Below are 6,000 nucleotides of genomic sequence, written 5' to 3'. Positions count from 1 at the left end.
GCTAATAAAAGCAGAGGAGATTTTCACAGTTCCGCAGACAAAACCTTGCGCTCTAATTCTCGAGGGGGAACGGAGAGCGAGCGAGACCGCAATGTTATACTTTGTTTTTATTAAAGAGGGTGATTGACAGCTCGGAGGGAATTTTCCAGCATTAAAGCAGGGGTCTTATTGGAGAGGACAGAGCGGAGAGCACAGGGACCTGGCGAAGCAAAGCAACGCTCTGGCAGGCTGCTACTGACTGAAGGCCTCTTATTCTCTCTATTTTAACATCCACCACTTTCTCTTTAGTCCATCTATAACTGAAGGGGATTGCTGCAGTCTGTACCTGCTCCTCCTCTCCCTGGATCGCTCTTTGATTTTCTGTTTTCTTGTTTCAGTTACTTCCTGTTTTTTAACGTTCTCTTCTGTTGGATTTTTTGTCCTGTGCCTAATAAATGTGTCTAAAATGCTTAAGTTCTCTCTCCGGGGAGGGACGTTCGCTGTTGGATCAGTACACGCCTGCGTAGAGGCTAATAAAACCCAGCCTGCCTCCTGTTTCATAGAGCGTGTAAAAGGATGAAACACTTGCAGCACTGCAGCCCTTGTGTGCACGCGTGCCTTCATACATCCTCAGGGTGTGTCCCATTCTCCATCTATCTCAATATCCATCTATACAGCCCAGATCGAGTAGAAAAGTCTGCATAGGTTGACCAGTGTTTCTCATAGACTACAACCTAATGCAGGAAAGTAGGACGAGCTCAACATCACCTGCAGTCACCAGATATTCTGTTTTCTTTTGGATGCTTATATTTCATACGTCTCTGTGATTGTCGGCTGAGCCTGGACCTGCTTAACTGCTCTCTGTTTGCCTTCTCTGACAGAGCTGTTGTTTCAAATGTAAATCTCTCCAACCATGTATATTATTCTAGTGTACCTGAAATATAAATTAATTTACAGTAGTTAGGTTTGGATAATGTGTGGAAAATTGTGTTTATCCAGTTAATAATACTTTCTCTATTCAGCTGGACCTGCTTTGGGCCCAGCTCTGCTCTGGCTCAGGATCAGACATGGTGCCCTCTCATTATATGCAACCCCGGTCCATATTGCTCATGTGAAACTATGGCAACAGCATAGCAGCCTGTGTCAACATCAACACTGTGAGAATTAACGTTCAAGTAATTAATCACTGTAATGTTGTTCAAGCTTATTTTTCTTACATTTCTTGGTACTTAAGCCTTTTCCTGCCAATATGCTTACACTACCACCTTCACCTTTCTGTGACCTTAACTTCATAAACTACATAAAACTACAAACATACATCTTACGCTCCCGTTTATGCCCATGACCTCAGCATTCAATGATCTGCTCATTATTTTTCTGCCAAGCTTCCTGCTACTGCTACTGCTACCATTAATACAGCATTCACAATAATAAACAGTTTATAGCCGTGCTAGCAGCTCTGTGAGGCTGTACTCAGGCACAGTACCTGTGTCTCAATTCAGCTGAATCCTTTGAAGGACTCAGGCTATAAAGGATGCGTCCTTAGACAGCGAAGGCTGAACTAAGATGACACAGTTTGTTCTATAGAGGATTTCCTGTTTGCTTCGCCAGCTTTTCCTGCCATTATCCTTGCATCACAAAGCGCCGCTCCTGTCGCCTAGCAACAGGTTAGCTACCTGTTAGGTTAGCTACCTGTTGGTAGGCTGCTTGTTGCTGGCTAACTAGCTAACATAAGTAACGTCACGTAACTTAACCTATTATTTTAAGGTAATTAGAAGTGTTTCGTCTTTTTAACATTCCTATCGCTAGCTATTCGATTGAGTTGAAACCAAAAACTTACATTTAAAAGTGTATTCCTCAGCCCCTTGAGAGTCTACCATCTCATTTGAATTGGTGTACAATGAATCTTGGGATACATTGGGCCGCAAAGGATGCAGCAGATGGATCCGTCATGGCCCGGCAAAAGGAGGACGCTTTTGTTGGTCGCATCTAAAGGTCCCTTTGAAATGAGGCAGCCTTGTCACGCCGCTGTAAAGCAATCGGCCTGGAAATACGTTCTTAAAGGGATGCATGCCTGAATTGGCACACAGCTATTAGTGCCTAGAGTTAAATAATAATGTTAGCATGCTAACATGCTAACAATAACATTGACAACTTTCAGAAGTAAAAGTTTTAAACATGTTTAACTTTGTTTAGCAAGTTAGCATGCAAGCGTTTGCTTTCACCACAATTCACCATTAGGTAGAAATGACATTTTTTACCAAAACTGATGTTGATATTAAGAAATTTCAGTCTGGATTAAAGTGACCGACCAACATTTACCTCTGTAGAGCTATGCTGCTAGTTTGGCAAAAGTACAGCAGATCCACAGGCATCATTCTGTAGACTCTGTAGGATGTTTTATCTGTCAGCCAGAGGTAGCTTTTGTTTACTTGTTGGGATTATAAGAGCCTTGTTTCAAAATACCAGTACTGTTCATTGTCTGTGATTCACAATGGACCACGCTGATTGCCGCCCACCTGAAGCCCACTTCTGTTCGATGCATCTGCCTGTTAAAAAGAAGTTTTCCGTGCTGCTGCTGACAAGTGTTCAATTATACAGGGATTGATGAATCTTGACTTTACATAATAATCCATTCAAAGCAAGTTGGTCGACTGAAGTGTTTTTAGATATGAGCCTGTCCTACTCTATTTTAATCCTTTTATTCTTTAAGGTATATTGCTGTAGATTGGCTGACTAATTGATGAGTGAGTGAATGAAAAAGAAATGGGAACAATTTTGATGATTCTTAAAGACCCCCTCCAGTGAAAATCTGGTTTCAACCTTGTAAACATCTCCATGTGGTGTTCTTCATGTGCTACAGGACATATCAGGGACAACATAAGCAGTCATCTCCATGGCTGGGCCTGTCTGCTTTTAAACTGCAGTGTACCAAGGACAGGCTGAACAACACGTTTTCAGATTGGCAGGTTTGAGATGTCACAAACCTAAGGAGCCAATCCCGTTAATGGACGGGATGACGCTATGCATATCATTATGTGTAACCTATGGCAACCACTTCCGTGATGCGCGAGCCAGCTGTAACCATCATCGTAATTTTTGCAAACTCACTACTGACCACGAACGTTAATGTTACTTCTACTTATTACTACATTTCAAGCTAGCTAACTTTCGACAAGTTGCCGCTAAACGATGGCAGAGACGTGTTTTGTTTTCGCAACAGAGGAGGGCGGTTGGAAATTTGCATAGTGGGCGGGAACTATGCAGATTCAGGAATTTTTAATGGGAGAAGGAGGTAATTAAACGTACTTTGCAGAAAACATATCAGACACAATTTATTATTTCAAGCAGAGCATTTTATATATTTACATGACATGAACAGGAGCTGCTCTTTAAATTGATTACAAAGTTAAACACATTTAAAAGTTACTTTTTAATGCCAAAATGTCTGTAGTTCCAGTGCCAGAAATGAGAACATTTGCTTCTTTTATTACTTTTCTATTAAAGTAATTTTGAGACTGAATATGTCACATGGGCTTGGGAAAACTGTGTTTAGATTTTTCCCTCTATTATATCATTATTTTAGTATACTATAATATTTTCAGATTTAAAGACTAAACTTGAAGACAAGTGATCGAGAAATGAAAATAACCATTAACTGCAGCCTTAAAAGGTTTGTTCAATTAATCTCTTAAATTAAAATGTTTAAAGGAATGGACACCAGTTGTCCTTTGAGCTTTTGTTCATTTGGTTTCATCAGAGTCCATTTTCCAGACAGACATTAATACAGAGTCTAGACGGTCTCTGTGAGCTCCCAGTGAGATTTTTACTTTTAAAAGGGGGGAAAACCAGAAGAATAACAATGGAGGAGCACAATGGGGAAACAATCACTGGCTCTGGACAAGAACAGCAGCTTTCGTTATCTGGCCGGATCCCCTAAACCACAAACTTTGGTGCATGAAAAGATGCCTGACGAGTGGAGCTGAAGAGAAACAACTGGAGACTGAAACATTATGCAAGTCTTTTCACAATTTGGTTGTTGAGAAATCCTGCTGTTCTGCGGAGCCTCAAAGGTCTTTCTCCTTCAGTGTCCAACTTTTTTCTGATCATGTGGAATCAGGTGACTGGATATCATTGATTAAAACACACATCTTGAGCCACTGGTGATCTTAAACACATATATGGACACACATTTTGGACTGAAAAACACACGGTCGTATACAATTATTGAGCCTTCCATGGTGGTATCCTCATGAGCAGGAAATGTCTTTTTAACAACCAATTAAAGGTGAGCGGGCCAGGCTGCTAGCTTACAACAGGAATGTTTACACAGAGGAGCTTTTTGAAGGAGAGAGAGGGGGAGGAAGATTCATCGTGGGGGAGAGAGGGGAGAGATAGAAGGAGAGAGGAGGTCGGAAGAAAAGTGGACAAGGGAGAGTCAAGGATTTGGCACTTTCACAGGTGTGCACAACAGGGGGTTTGAGGAGGAAGGAGTGTGTGTACGTGTGTGTGTGTGTGTGTGTGTGTGTGTGTGTGTGTGGAGCTGCCAAACTGGCCACCTGTCTTTCCCTCGTTGTAGTTTTAGTGTTTCCTTTCATCCGGCCCTCGGCAGCACAGCTCCCACTTGGAGCAGTTAGCCTCCTGCCGTGTGTGACTGTGTGTGTGCATCTGTTTGTGTGTGTGTGTGTGTGTGTGTGTGTAGCTCATGTCCCAGTTGGGTTAGAAAGACTAATGTTCCTAAAGGTGCATTTCGCTCTTTGCTCCACATTTTTATATCTTTGTTCTTGATGTTTTATTGAGACAGTTGGAGCTGAGGCAGGAAGTTGGCCAACAGGCCGGCCGAGCAGGAGAGGACACCAGAGGAAACTTCTGCTCCAACGTCAACAGGAGGTCATGCTTCAGGAAAAACTGCTACCTATCCATCTTTAATTAATAGACCTTATTCAGCTGGGTGCCATCTGAGCGCAAAAACATGGATGAGCTGGAAAAAAACAGGAAGTGCTCCTGTCTCCTCCACTGACTCTCATGTTTTGACAGTTGAAAGCTGTAGAAATGACTCGGTTGTGTTTCTGAGAGTCCAGGAGAGGATGTAGACACTTGTTTGAAGAAAGGTATTACTTTAAACTGAGATAAAAACACAGTCATTTTCCTTCTAACCAGATACTGACATTAAGAAGCCCTCAGGGAAAAATGATCAAACTCAGCCTTCTTTGCACTACACTATGTGGTCAGCACAAAACTGCATATGGACAGTTTGTGACAAGTTGGTTTACATACTGCAGCATTATTTTGGCACTAAAGAGCCTGTCGTTTTGAGCTACAGTTTTCTTCAGAAGTTGTTGGAGACCAAAACAGAGCTACAAGGAGAATGAAGAAGTTCTCTTTACATTACCTGCTTCTTAAATAACCAGTTAATAATTGTCCACAACCTCAAACTGTTTGTTTCACTCTGTTTTTATGCAGCAGCATGTTTCCAGTTAGCAGCCAGTGATAATGAGCAAAGAGTAAACGAGAGGTGCTGATACAACAGCCAATGTTGCATCAAACAACAGAGATTGTTGAGGGTGAAAGGACAAATAAACTAAATGTTAATGCTTTTGCTTTGACCTTTACATTGACCTCTAGCAGCAACGACAACTTGCAACTTCTGTTTCTAATTCCTAAATAAAATTTGCCATTCATTTGAGGGACTGTGTGAAATCTTTTACATATGTCTGTATACCATACTAGATTTACTTATTTTTAAAGCAAGACATTTCTTGTCACAATGTTTTATCACGGGTGGCACCGTGCAGTGGTTAGCGCTGTCACCTCACAGCGAGAACTGTTCAAATGGTTCGAATCCCAATTCGAACGTTGGTGGCCTTCATACGTGGTGTTTGCATGTTCTCCTCGTGCATGCGTGGGTTCCCTCCGAGTACTCCAGCTTCCTCCCTCAGTCCAAAGACATGCTCGTTAGGTTCATTGGTGACTCTTTGCCCGTAGGTGTGGGTGTGTGGGTTTGTTGTCTGTCTCTTCGTG

Source organism: Semicossyphus pulcher, unplaced genomic scaffold (assembly GCF_022749685.1).
Source record: "Semicossyphus pulcher isolate SPU_LCO1_2020_fin unplaced genomic scaffold, fSemPul1.0.p SCAF_9, whole genome shotgun sequence".
NCBI lineage: Eukaryota > Metazoa > Chordata > Actinopteri > Labriformes > Labridae > Semicossyphus > Semicossyphus pulcher.
The sequence above is the reverse complement of the archived record's forward strand: the minus strand, read 5'-3'. Positions refer to the sequence as shown.